At 40.9% G+C, this 14,948-nt stretch overlaps 1 protein-coding gene across 10 annotated transcripts in view; it reads right to left on the bottom strand.

Moving 5' to 3' along the window:
• Positions 1-10,533, bottom strand: part of LOC139392495 (myocyte-specific enhancer factor 2D homolog) — a 78,772-nt gene extending 68,239 nt beyond the window's left edge. For all 10 annotated transcript variants that reach the window (XM_071140491.1, XM_071140526.1, XM_071140535.1 and 7 more), the window contains exon 1: positions 10,302-10,533. The gene's annotated coding sequence lies outside the window, so the exon portion shown is untranslated. The remainder of the gene's footprint in view (positions 1-10,301) is intronic.
• Positions 10,534-14,948: the final 4,415 nt, after the last annotated feature.

Below are 14,948 nucleotides of genomic sequence, written 5' to 3'. Positions count from 1 at the left end.
GATGATGTCGTCGATGCACTTATTGATGAAGCCAATGACTGAGGTGGTATACTCCTCAATGCCATTGGATGAATCCTGGAACATATTCCAGTCTGTGTTAGCAAAACAGTCCTGTAGCGTAGCATCCGCGTCATCTGACCACTTTCGTATTGAGCGAGTCACTGGTATTTCCTGCTTTAGTTTTTGCTTGTAAGCAGGAATCAAGAGGATAGAATTATGGTAGATTTGCCAAATGGAGGGCAGGGGGGGGGGGGGGGGCTTTTATGAATCTCTGTGTGTGGAGTAAAGGTGGTCTAGAGTTTTTGGGTTGCACATGTGACATGCTGGTAAAACTGTTGTCAAACTGATTTAAGTCTGCCTGCATTAAAGTCCCCGGCCACTAGGAGCATCTCTTCTGGATGAGCATTTTCTTGTTCGTTTATGGTCTTATAGAGTTGGTTGAGTGTGGTCTTAGTGCCAGCATCGATCTGTGGTGGTAAATAGACGACTAAGAATAATATATATGAGAACTCTTGGTAGATAGTGTGGTCTACAGCTTATCATAAGGTACTCTACCTCAGGCGAGCAATACCTTGAGACTTCTTTAATATTAGACAGCTGTTATTGACAAATAGACACACACCCCCACCCCTCGTCTTACCAGACGTAGCTTCTCCTTTGTTCTGTCGGGGCATGGAAAATCCCACCAGCTTTATATTATCCGTGTCCACAACTCGGTGAAACATAGGATATTACAGTTTTTAGTTGGAGGACCACACAGACTTGCCACCGCCATTTCACGCATATTTAATTTTATAGACACAAACAGATCCCACCTTATTTTGTTTGGTCTACATTTGGAAAGTTGACCAACAAATTAGCTGTTTCCATCAGGCATGTCGTGACATTTTTTTATCCGACATGTACTTTACTCGCATAAAAAGGTTGGATGCAAACCTGGTTATAGACTGTATTTCAGTGGTCCAAAGGCTGTATTATGTATGATAAGTCGTCTGCCATTTCAAAACTTGTTCCATGGTAACATCAGATTGCCCTTCCTAGTTGTTGTCCACACTACTCAGATTGCAGCTGGAGATCAGTACCAGACCAGCATGCTCTCACACACACAAAATGGGAAGTGTGTCACTTTGGAAGGGTGGAGAGGGGATTTTTTACTCTCCCTCTCTATCTCTGACTCACTGGAACCATTCCCAGCTCTGGGTAATGGCTGCTTCACAAGAGAAAAGGAATAAGCCAGTCATCTTCCCTCCCAACGTAAACTAACACACCCTGCATGGAGAGCACGGCTAACTCAAAGAGCCCTGTGCAGATGGCCCTGTTACTGTACAACCATAAAACTATACCACACCCCAGTGAGGAAAGGGTGATATACATTCAATTGAGGGCACAACTTACAGCATATGCCGTAAATCAGTGACATGAGAAATGTAAGACACAGGTTTGGGAGGAATAAGATGGGAGGGGAGTTTGGAAAAGATGAAGACCAAGTAATGGCAGGAGTTGAGATCAAAGGGAAAGAGGGAGAGAAGAAGAAGAAAGGTGTGTGAGAGGCGGAGGTGTAGTGTTTCAGCTCCTGGGCCGGGCGCTTGCCGTTTCAGCTGTGCCGAAGTGATGGCCAGCCCCTGCTCTCGCAACACTGTAACCCCGTCAGCACAGCGGCATAGCTGGCGCTTGGTCTCACTCGCTCTTTTTCTCTTTCAGTCTCAAAGTTGGGATTATTATAGTTCTCTACAGTTGTGGAAGTCTCTTCTCTCCCTCTTCCTTTCTACTTTTGTCTCTCTCCTGGATGATTTTGAACTCTCGTAACAATGACAGACCTTCCCACTGTACTTGAAGTTTTTACATTGTCCAATGGATTCAGCTGCATTTTCCAAAGAACACAGGTTGGTTTTCCCAAAGGCCTCATCCAATACTCTGATTAAATACAGTTCACTGGTGGTCGCTGATCCTGATCCAAAGTCCTGTCCCCTTACATTAAATCTAACATTACCTGAACACACTGGTTCAGGTTAGTTATGAACCATGTTTGTTAGGGAGCCGCTGTGAGGAAAGGGGACAAGACCATCACCATAATTACTCTGCATTGAGGGAAGATGGCCTCTTTCTGGTTCCTCTAAAAAGCTCCTCCATTAGTGCACAACTCAATAGATTTTCTAAATACTGTTCTCATTACCTCGTTTCTTTGACATATTTTCTGTAGAAAATTACAGAAAAGGCTTGCCTGATTTGAACTGAATGAACACAAAATGTAATTACATTGACACCAGTCAAGGTCACGCTGGCCCCAGTATGGTGTAGTGTAACACTTAGTAGTGTGTAGTGTGTTCCAAATCCTTGCTCATCTCAGACTCAATTGTTAATGATAATCTTGCATATATGTACAGCTAAATTGCATTTAGCCTACGTAGGTTGTGATGTCTTGATCCCACCGCCCCTTGATCCCACCAAAGACCCCCACAAAAGCCCATTCGGTTGGCTTTATGCAAGATTACCCTTTCTATTCGCAAAGAGTATATTAAGAGGAGAGAAATTCGACTTAATCTGGATAAAGCCTCTGGCAAAACAACTGAGTGATAGAGAAGAACAATGAAAACAAAAGGATATGGACACCGTCATGAAACGGAATGAGGGAGTTTTAATATACTCCTACAGATTTCATAATCCCAGATAAAAATACATGTTACGTGCATTCATCATTTTGATTTATTCATCTGTTTCTACCTACTAGCCAAACGGAGGTCAACCCAGATTTCAATGTTTTGCTCCAAAGCTGTATATTTCAAGAAATGTCTTTAGAGGCGGATTGGATAAATGTAGTGCTCTGAGCAGACTATTTTTTAGAGAAAAGCAACAACTGGGTGTAAGGATTTACCATTATTTTTTTTTCTCTTCAGCTATATTTTTATGAAACAGATCCTCATGGATTGATCACTCTAAGCTATAACCTGATGCATGATTGACATACATATAGAAACATGGTGCGCAAACCAATCACAAGACAATGGTATCTGATGATAAACCAACTTTTGAAGAACTGTTGAGATGGGTCATTTCAGTGAATTTAGCTGCCCTTACAAGAACCACGGAAGATCTCTTCATCCTTAGGAGTCCATCTAATCAATGTGAGATGTTAACATGCTAACTAATGCTGTTACTGCAATAAGGATCAAGTGTGACCATTTAGAGCTGAGACATACATAAAAAAAGAAACATGTTATTTTAGCTATGGTAGACTAATGGCTCCAGTGGGAATTGATGAATGCTACAGTATAACAAATGAATAGGGAATCATTGGTATGCTTTTATGACCGGCAGTTCAATGGAACGCTAATCGCTATACCATTTATGGCTTTAAGTCTATGGTTGAATTCTAAGCAGAGATTTGGAACCTAACTTCCCCTTCAAGACGCGAGCAGCTGTTATTTTTGTTGTAAGCTGACACCGGTGGTCGCACAAAAGCAACCACCTCGTTTCAGGGAACTAGTTTTTCAGTGACACCAGTCAGTTCTCATAGTTGTTCAGTTCAGAGAACGGATGTAACAGATTCAAATGCTCATGAGATTACTCTTTGGTGTGTTGGAGCTGTTTGATACATTGCGTCCTTGTACCCAATTAACTGGTGCGAAGTTCTACATGCTCGGGTCGAAGGTGTTTGAACCTCCGCTAGAGAGCAACAGCCGTTTCAAGTTTTTAAAAAAGGTCAAGTATTTCTAAATAATGAGAGGTTTTCAGCTGTTTCTCACTGCTATTCAGGTTATTTCATAACATTCAATCACCTCTGCTTATTCAAAATGACCAAGAAAGGTGGGTGGGAATCAAATCTGAAGGGTAGTAAAAGATGCAAAATGAGAGCCTCAAATAGGCTACCTACAATAGTGTTGAGAATATGTCAATCCTCTCTACTTCACCTTTAGATTGGGGATATGCCAAGAACCACCCTTTGGTAATTAGAATAAGACCATCAGACCGTTACCAGAATTTTGACTTTGACACAGATACCAGGTTTAGAATCACAAAACTCGATACCAAAATGATACGTCAAAAAAATACGGTTATTAGCCAAAGTCACAGAATGGCACTTGATCCAGACCTTTTGAGTTCAATATCATTACATTAAATTATTTTTACTTTGTTTACCACATAATAGTAATAATTTATTTGAATGGTAAATCTCTAGTCTATTGATAAACTAGGTAAATCAAGATGTAGCCTAGGCCTATTCACAATACAGGCGAATCATATTAAATAGGAGTGTGTGTATGAGTTGAATTATTGAGCTTGTTTGGCTGATTTCATGGGGTTACAGAATAAAAACAATATGTCCACCTTCCATTTGGAACTTATAAATCACTGATCTGGCTTTCAAGTCTGTCTATGAAAATGCAATTTTTGTTAGATTTAACTAGAACCACACATAATACACATTCACTATTAATGACTAACTTCTTGTAGCATGCATTATAGAAAAGTATCACAGGTCTCATGAACAATCTATCAAGCACAAGCCCAGGTTCTAGTAAGTTAGTGATGGGGTGGATACAAATCGATAGTTACATACCGGGATATTATTTGACACTATATTGTATCGTTTTGACAATATAGCAATATCATTTTGCACTAGTTGGCTGTACATGCACCAAAACACATGTATTTTCCCTTCATAGCTCGTTCTCCATCTTATTTTTTAAATAGGAAGCCAATTTGCTTCAAGCACTTTTATTCATATAACTGATCAAAACAATATGTTTGGAACATCAAATCGCAATAAAATCACAGTATTAAATCGTAATAAATATTAAATTGTGAGTCACAATACATATCGTATCGCCGCCTAAGTATTGTGATAAAATCGTAAGGTCCCTGGCAATTCCCAGCCCTATATATAGTGAGTAGCCATCTAATCTTTATACTTTAAGTTTAGCCAACTTGGATCTATTTGCTAGCTGACAAGGTAGAACAGTTGAAATGTTATGAACACACCCTTCTGTCTGTCTCCAACTGTTTGGACAGCGTGCTAGCCCGTCCACTTTGTTCAGAAGTTGAAATCAAGTGACCTACCTTATTTCTCAGAATGAGAATGAGTTGCCAATTCCTTACATAAATTATGCTTTCTATGGTTATTGCACATTTATAAAACACAGACTAGACAGCTGGCATAACAGTCCTTGGTTAAAATGTTGCTAGCAGTATCTGTTACCACAATGCCGCACGCGACAAACTGAGCATACATTTTCCTGAATCAATGTTCATTGATACTCCCATTTGAGTCGTGTCTGCTCTGCATGCATGGAGTTGAGACATACAAATGGTATCGTTAGAAAGGTTCACTTCTCCTCTATTACAGTACAATAATCTCTCAATGTGTTTCGGTGTCCATATGACCAATTCTGTTGGACCAAACCTCAAATGCAAATAGCGAGTTGAAACCGCTTGTCAGAGAGGAAGAAGTGATCTCTCATCTTTGTTGTTGTGAGTGGCAGGGGCTTGGTATGTGAGTAAAAGGTGCACAGAAGGAGCAGAGGAGGCAAGGCCAAAAGGACAACATGAGAACAAGCGGACAAACACTCATCGAAATAAAAACTTGATTCTTGCAATATATGCATTTGAAATATTGCGCTAAAACCTAAATTAGAAATAATCTAAGCCCCGAATCCCAGCCCAAACTGATCAACAACATTTGAATAGAAGAAGCAATCTCTTCTTCTATAAAAAAAAAAGTGCACTGTCTCTGTAGTTAAGACCCATCACATCACATCCACACACACACACACACACAGTTCAAGGCTCCAGCAAAGACAATATTGGCTGGGAGAGACACGAAGTGAATTAATCAAGTTTTTGGCGAAAATCTGCGTTATGGTTTGCATATTACCACAAACAAGGTACTAGGTAAGTGAATTGATGTTAGCTTCAACTGTAAGCCGGCAAGGGAAGATAGCTTCCAGTTTTGGAGACTACTGATACCATCTTCTTGCATTGTAAAGTGTTCTGACCTGTAATGGACATTGTTTTGTGAACAGTAATTAACAGTTTCAACATTTCTAAGTGTGTATACTTCTGTGCAGCATAAGTGGTGATGCAGCCCAGACTACCAGTGAGAACAGTGGTTCCGCAGGACAGGCTAAAGCTAGCAAAGAGTAAGTGGAGCATGCACGGTGCTCTCGTGCTATAAGGGGACATCGGCTGCGCTGATAGACTTAATGCTCTCTCAAACAGTAGACAACGGGAGACACATTTGACAGAAGTACCGAAAGCAACAAATTCTAGTACTGAACCGTTTCATGTTCTATTATCGAAAAAGTACTTTAGTTTCAGCATACTGTGCAAAACTAGTTACCACTGATCGGTAGAGAATCTCAGGCTCCAGCACGATCACCATCAACCTGCTCCACTCCATTGTCCAAACCACTCATCCCTAAGCAGGCACTTCAGATCTCCACCTCTCCCAGAGCATCCTAACTCCCTCCACTGGCCCACTCCATCCCCCTCTTTCCTTCAGGGACCGTAGGGCCTAGTTGACCTCCCCTGCCCTCTGGACTGGAGCCCTTACTCTCTCCGCTGCGCCTCTCTGCACATAACCTTAATTGATGTTTAACCCCTGAATCAGCTGCTAATGATGGCTCAATTAACAGCTTGCTGGAGGAGAGATTAGTCCTGGGTAAGTAAAGAATGTTCTGCCCTATAGCCGAGGAGAAGCAGAGCTCACTGGGCTTTAATCCTTGGAGGGATGGTTGGGAGACAAAGGTTGCCAGGACTGCTTCCCACATTACACCTCTGTAGGTCTTTGCCCTGTGTGGAGATCCTCTGGCTGCAATTTCAGGATGAAGCATTGAGGGGAGGCCATTTTGAAATTACATGGAAAGAAAGGGGATGGAGGTGAAGCTTGCCAGTATACTTCTCACTTTAAGCGACTGTTGGTCTTAGCCATGATGAACAGCACTGTTGGCTTGTGGCTCCATTAAGCGAAGAGAGTGACATTTCTTTCCCTTATAGTGTGCTGGAGTAAAGTGAGGCCCTGTGATGATTGAATCACAGCCATAATGGCAGAAGGTGGGACCCTGCTGTGCAGCGGAGTTCTTCCTGCTCTCCACACACAGTGTGGGAAAAGCAGTGGGCAAAGCTGCCCTGGAATAAAGGAACACAAAAGAGGCTATGAAACGATCACGGCGAAAGCACACACTCCTTATGTGACACTTGATATAACTAAAATGCTCTCATTCTTTCCAAAGCTGTTGGTTTGTTACAGGTGGAACAATTTTTTGGGGGGTCGTGACAATAAGCAGAGGCTATAGTTATCTGACCTGACTGAAGAGAAGATAAGATGTCTTCCATCGCAATAGAGCGAGATAACATGAGGTCAGCTGTAAGCCGGTGTATGGGGGTTCAGACAGACATTTAACTTGAACTATCCAGGCATTATTTCAGCCTAGGGTTAGGCAGTGATTAAATCACATCAATATTTGTGTCAGGCAAGGGGTCGCCAGTACACCATTGATTGTCCCAGAGATTAGTGCTTAATTGAAATTACACTGTAATTGGAGGAGAGAAGGCTTTGACCAATAGAATGTTCTGGGCAGCAGATTTAGGCTATGCTGATCACTTGCTCTTTAGTCTAATCTATAGATTGCTAGACCACCACTTCTATCCCTTCTTAAGTATCCTTACTCTCTCTGTGTCTCTGTCATTCCCTCCCTTCCTACACAGATGCTCACGCCAAAACAAATATTTTACAAACACACACGTACCACACATAAAAATACAGTAATTGTATGGGCACATACTCAAACACATGAAAACATATTCAGTCATTATTCCATACAGACTGCCACATGTGAGATGTCTGAAGAGCACAATAGCTGACCATCTGTGTTTGCAATTCAGCAGGACGCTGCAGCATGAGAGGATGATTGTTATTCCTTGGAGACTGAGTTAACAAGAGGAATCTTCTTTTTTTGACTGGAGCCACCATGTGGCATGGCTATTCTGAGGGCGCCATATAAACATTATGTTTTTACTTGTGTAATTACAGTGCTATTACATAGGTATAAGACCAACTTAATCTAAAGTGTTACCCATTTGCCTTAATATAACTTAAGTTAGATTTTCGAGTTGCCCGTTGTTAAATAGTAAGAGACTTCTCTGGCAGAGGCTAGTAGGAGGCCCCCTTGCTTGCAGTCACGCTTCTCAAGCACACAAAAGGCTTTTACTTTGCTGAGCCTAAAAGTTATTTGTCGCTAAAGCCTTTCACTGTTTGAGGAGAAAGTACACTAGTCTACTTACACTCAATCTGCCAGTTTATGCCGTGTGTAGCCTAGCAGCAGGTAGCCTAGTGGTTAGACCGTTGGACTAGTAACCGAAAGGTTGCTAGATCGAATACTCGAGCTGACAATGTGAAAATCTGCCGTTCTGCCCCTGAACAAGGCAGTTAACACATTGTTCCTAGGCCGTCATTGAAACTAAGAATTTGTTCTTAACTGACTTGCCTAGTTAAATAAAGGTCAAATAAATAAAATAAATAAAAGTGTGTGTGCATGTTGAGAAAGAAAGTGTGCAAATCATCCAATTGCAATAGCCAAACACTTTAAACTATTTCATGACATCCTCCTGTGGCACATGTGGGAATGATGGTGGGAGCCTCTAATGATGTCAAAATTGAGGCCAGCACAGGAGACTCATGAGGGCCAGTGTCTTCCAGAAAGACAAGAATAGATAAGGTAGGGGAGCTGTGAGGGGGAGGGGTGTTAAGCTCCCATTAGCTATGACATCTTGACAATGTCAGAGACAGCAGAGTTATTTTGTATTGTTTGGAATACCCAGTCCATGGCACTGGTCCTGACCCATAGCGTCTCAACGATGAAAACAGATTAGCCTTTATCTGGGTGAAAAGTATAATTTACCTTTTCTTATTTGTTTCTGATCGTGTTCCCTGTCTTACCTGTAAGTACTCCTCAGCGGGAAACACAGGGGCATGTCCTTACGGGACAGCTCATTGTCCTGTAATCTCCTACTCGGTCTCTGACTGCTCTGAGGCTTGCCAGGGCTGGTGAGAACCACTATCTGGACTGTGTCCCTGAGGACCCTGTCTCTGCCATGTGACACCCTGACGGGAATCACAACGTGCACTATACCTGCCTGCATAGCTGAAACACTCATCAGTTTATGCCCCTCATTTGTGGGGTAGGGCAAATACATTAATACATTTAATCCCACAAGTGAGACACTGAACTGTCACATATTGAGGTTTAGGCAGAGCATTAATTCAAATCACTAGACTTCCTATGTTACTGTAAAAACAACATGCCAGGGTAATGGAAAAACTGACAGAATATAATTTCTCCCTCAAAGAATATTGGGAAAGAATTCTTAATACAACATTCTTGTTATACTTTAGGATGTGTAGACTAAACCTATCTCCAACACTTTCACGCGCAAAATGGATTCCGGATTTTAGAATAAATCAATAGTTTGTTGACACTTTTCCCTTGAGAAAACAGCAATTATACCACAGGCAACCATTTTTGCGCCGTTAAATTCATATACAGTCAGGTCAAAAGTGTTTTGCCAATGTTTACCATTTGATGGACGCAAAACATTAACGTTGGCTTACATGCGCATTCCGTTGATACCAAAGGTTCCTTAAATTACTTTTTTTCTGACACATTGCTCTCTTTGCGCTATGCTATGCTGTACTGTAACTCTCTTGCCGATGGAGAAAGATTCCATCGAATTGCGTGTCTGCCATGAAGGAACAACCAACAATAGCCTTTCAATAGGAATAAAGTGTGCAGTAAACTATTCATTCTACTCACTTAAGTGAAATCAATTCATATACATTAAGAGTAATCGTGTCAAAACCTCGGTGACACTTTCCATAAATCGTTCTGACAGCTCCTGGTGAACGGTCACCACGGCTGTTGCACTCATGAAGGAAGAGAATCCCAGCATCCATACAATCAACATTTTTTGGGCGTTTATTAACTGTGCTAGTATCATACCATTGAGGCGACATAAAGTAATCCCTAGTTTGCAAGTAATACAAACCAGCAAGCAAACTCTCCATCATGTAGTCTACCCTTGACACTCAAAATAAAGCACGAGACAGCACGCGACCACCACACCGAAATATGGTTGCTTAGAGTTGCCCTCAGTTCAATGACATCAGAAAGTGGCCATTCGAAATCAACATGTTGTTAAATATAAGTTATTCAAAGTAAACAGTTGCCTAATGTTACTGACCAAACACATTCACTAGCAGGTAGCTAACCTGGGTAACGTTAGCGAGCTTGTGAAGAGTGACTTACCCTGTAGAACTGTATCCACATCTGTCTGGTGAAACTGGAGATTCAAAAATATATGACTATGTATTTAAAATGTTGATTGAGGAATAAAAATTATGTAAACAGGCTGTCTACCGACGTCAGTAGATATTTTTTTTAAATCATTCCTCTTGAAGTACAAGGTAACTATTTAGTTCTGTCAAACGATACAATGTAGCTGCTGCTGCCCAATCTATCATGATTGGCACTGCTTCATGATTGACACTAGCCGGACCAATAGGCAAGATATTTTCGTGTTGTTTAACCAATCACTGGAGACGTCACAGGATTTGACTCGTCAACGTGAAGTTAGTAGAAGGTGAACCGTGAAGTAGGAAGGACTAATGGTGAGATCATGTGTGAGTGTATCCCTCCGCCACTTCTGTTTTACTGTAAGAATTAACGTTTCTATTTGAATCATGATAGCCATTGTCAATATTGTCTTACTTCTCGAATTTACGCACAGTGTGTGAAACAATGCAGTGTGTCATTTCAATTGTGACGCCAGTGATTTCTTATGTGTTGGCCTTGTAGCATAATAGCAAAATAAATGTTCTCTTTTCTCTTGTAAGGCTATTGAATATGACCAATAATCTGACTTTATAAGTGTCTGTTTTCCCCCAATACATTTATCTTGCATTTAGTCTTATTATTTGGCTATATGCTGTTGGACAAAAGTGCATCCATAAGCTCTATAAAGTAGTATATAGGTACAGCATAACCTACTGAAAGTAACATACAAATCCTGTACAATGGGTATCACCCAATGAGGTAGAATTGGAAACTTCGATTTCTGCAGACTTGAAGGGTAGGTTACGCACTGAGCGAAAAGCAGAGCAGCGTTTCAATGATGAACTACTTTATCTCATGACTGCGGAAGAAAATGGTGTTTACAGTGAGGAAAGGTGTGATGCTGGTCTGCATAGAAATGAAAATGTACGGATGTAGTGTGAAGCGCATGACACGCTTGAACGTTCATTTGCTCATAATCATCTGTAAAGTTTTAAGGCTACTTCACCAGTATAAACACGTAATGTTATTTATTCCAGACTAATGAAAATATTAATACAGTATTTCTATCTTATTTAGTTTCATATTACTGTCTGTCGCACATAGCCTACGTCACCACCTAGTCTGTAGCCTATGAAGCAGATGGTAAGGGCTGTCAAATGTAAAGTCACAGGACATGGTTTCACAGAAATATGAAATTATATTGTATCTGGAAGTAGCCTACAGTATCAGTATCTCCATAATTGAAACAAATGTGTCCGTTTATTATTAGACAGACTGATTTACAAGGATTTCGCTATACCCGCAATAACATAACATTTGATTTGATTTGAAGACAAAAACAATTAATAAAACGTTTAATGGGCCTACTTCAATCTTTCCCACATTTTGTATTTTATCAAACTGTAGATGAGGTTCCTCTTATTAGATCAAATGTGCCTTTTTTTGCCTGTTGTAATATTTCCAGTCACATTTGGGGTCTCTTCTTAACTTCCCATTTGTCTCTCTCTCTCTCTCTCTCTCTCTCTCTCTCTCTCTCTCTCTCTCTCTCTCTCTCTCTCTCTCTCTCTCTCTCTCTCTCTCTCTCTCTCTCTCTCTCTCTCTCTCTCTCTCTCTCTCTCTCTCACACACACACACACACACACACACACACACACACCAATAATGTGTCGTATTTCATTCTGTGCTGCCACAGTCGATGCAGAGCAGCATACGGAAACACCCAGCCAGGGAGACTCTGCAAATGGACCATTTACTTGCCTGACACTTTACAGTTTTTCTCAATTGCTAAAACACAATTTCTGAAACCTTGCTCCATTTCCTGAAAACATTAAACACAAAACCTCATCTTCAAGCACTATTTACATAACCTCTGACTCCTCCTCAAAACAGTTTTACCTGTGTTCAAAATCAAACACTGCTCTCAAATCATAAACAAAGTGATCAACATGATATACACTCTCAAGCAGTCAGTAAACAATACACCGAAAAATAGAAAGCACATTGTTCAAAACATACAATTCTCAGGGAGAAGTACATTTTTAATCTAAAAAAAGTATTCATATTTTTCCGTCATTGTCTTATGATGAATGAAAACATGTTCTATCATAGTCGCTCAAAATTGATCATAAATTACTACTCTGCTTTGCTCTTTGCAATTTTGTTTTTTGTTCTTCCTCCTCCTTGTACCCCTTTGTCTGTGATACTCTAATTCTTGTTCTTTCTTGATATGAACCTGCAACCAGTCAAAATCTATTGAGCAGTCAGTACTGTTAATAAATAGAAAACCCAATGTTCAGGGCCATACAATTTGTCCATTGTACAGTATACAGCCTACAATGCACTGTACTACAGTATCCATTCTCAGACTTTCTCCTTCCCACCTTCAACAACTTGTTTGCTCTCTGAACTGGCTTATATTGGTTGTGTCACATCATTTGAAACAGGTTAAATCAATTTTGAGTGGTTGTGTTCAATCAATGACATATGTTCTCTATTTGTATTTGATTGTTGCCACTTGTGTTTACCAGTATGGATGACATGTGCATTAGAGTGCAGAAAGTGATTTGAGAATAAGAATGTGTTTAGAGTTTTGCTGAAAAGTCTAAGTGAGATCTGCAAATTGTGTTTTACCATGTGAAATGGTTTAAGGTATTGACAACAGACTGCATAATTAGCTAAATGAGTCCAGGCAACTGAGAACTTTGTTCAGCCAATGGTTTTAGTGTTTTAGCAATAGTGAAAAACTGTAATCTGTGTATCCCTAAATGTACATTGAACTTTTTGTGATCCATCAACGAGCAGCCAGAGAAACAGAAAGAGAGATAATTGGGGGGTAATCAAGCAACAGTAGTAGTAGAGGGGAGGAATAGGCTGTAGGTAGAGAGATTACACTGTGTTTTATGCTTTGTGTAAGGAGCTTACTTAGTGTGGTTTTGCAGAGGAGAATTAATGCAAACAGATGGACACCCTGTTGGCCTCTCACACTCGCCTGTTCCTAGACGTTCAACCAGTTGGACTTGGAACCAGTTAGACCCTAATTTCACATGACTCGGAATACAGATATGCATCTGTTGGTCACAGATACCTTTAAAAAAAAAGTAGGGGCATTGATCAGAAAATCAGTCAGTATCTGGTATGACCACCATTTGCCTCATGCAATATGACACATCTCCTTCAGAGGTGATCGGGCTGTAGATTGTGCCTGTGGAATGTTGTCCCACTCCTCTTCTCTCTGTGAAGTTGATGGATATTGCCGGGAACTGGAACACGCTGTTGTACACTTCGATCCAGAGCATCCCAAACATACTCAATGGGTGACATGTCTGGTGAGTATGCAGGCCATGGAAGAACTGGGACATTTTCAGCTTCCAGGAATTGTGTACAGATCCTTGTGACATGGGGCCGTGCATTATCATTCTGAAACATGAGGTGATGGTGGTGGATGAATGGCACGACAATGGGCCTCAGGACCTGGTCACAGTATCTCTGTGCATTCAAAATGCCATAAAAATTAAATTGTGTTCGTTGTCCGTAGCTTATACCTGCCCATACCTTAACCCCACTGCAACCATTGGGCACTCTGTTCACAGCGTTGACATCGTCAAACTGCTTGCCCACATGACACCATACACACTGTCTGCCATCTGCCCAGTACAGTTGAAACCAGGATTCATCCGTGAAGAGTACACTTCTCCAGCGTGCCAGTGGCCATCGAATGTGAGCATTTGCCCGCTGAAGTCGGTTACGTAGCCGAACTGCAGTCAGGTCAAGACCCCGGTGAGGACGACGAGCATGCAGATGAGTTTCCCTGAGATGGTTTCTGGCAGTTTGTAAAGAACTTATTCGGTTGTGCAACCCACAAATTCAGCAGCTGTCCGGGTGGCTTGTCTCAGACAATCCCACAGGGGAAGAAGCTGGGTTTGGAGGTCCTGGGCTGGCGTGGTTACACGTGGTCTGCAGTTGTGAGGGCAGTTGGATGTATTACCAAATTCTTCAAAATGATGTTGGAGGCAGCTTATTGTAGATGAATTAACATTAAATTATTTGGCAACAGCTGTGGTGGACATTCCTGCATTCAGCATGCCAATTGCACGCTTCCTCAAAATTTGAGACATCTGTGGCATTGTCTTGTGTGACAGAACTTCACATTTTAGAGTGGCCTTTTATTGTCCCCAGCATAAGGTGCACCTGTGTAATGATCATGCTGTTTAATCAGGTTCTTGATATGCCACACCTGTCAGGTGGATGGATTATCTTGGCAAAGGAGAAATGCTCATTGCTAACAGGGATGTAAACTTATTTGTGCACAACATTTGAGAGAAGTAAGCTTTTTATGCATATGAAACATGAAACATGGCACCAATACTTTACATGTTGCGTTTATATTTTTGTTCCATATATGTTATTATTTTGGTAAGAGGTTCACTTGCAGTTAGAAAACTTTGTTTATTCTGAAACATAGGTAATGTTATGGAAGATCAGGTAAGTGTCCAAGCACATTCCACACAATAGTTACTTCTCACGATTAAGCAATGTTTTCAAAAGTCACTCATAATGTCATTGTGGAACCCTTTTTCTTTCAACTAAAAACATTAACCTCATGCAACAATATGATCATAT

This window comes from Oncorhynchus clarkii, chromosome 3 (genome assembly GCF_045791955.1).
Source record: "Oncorhynchus clarkii lewisi isolate Uvic-CL-2024 chromosome 3, UVic_Ocla_1.0, whole genome shotgun sequence".
Classification (NCBI taxonomy): Eukaryota; Metazoa; Chordata; class Actinopteri; order Salmoniformes; family Salmonidae; genus Oncorhynchus; species Oncorhynchus clarkii.
The sequence above is the reverse complement of the archived record's forward strand: the minus strand, read 5'-3'. Positions and strand labels throughout refer to the sequence as shown.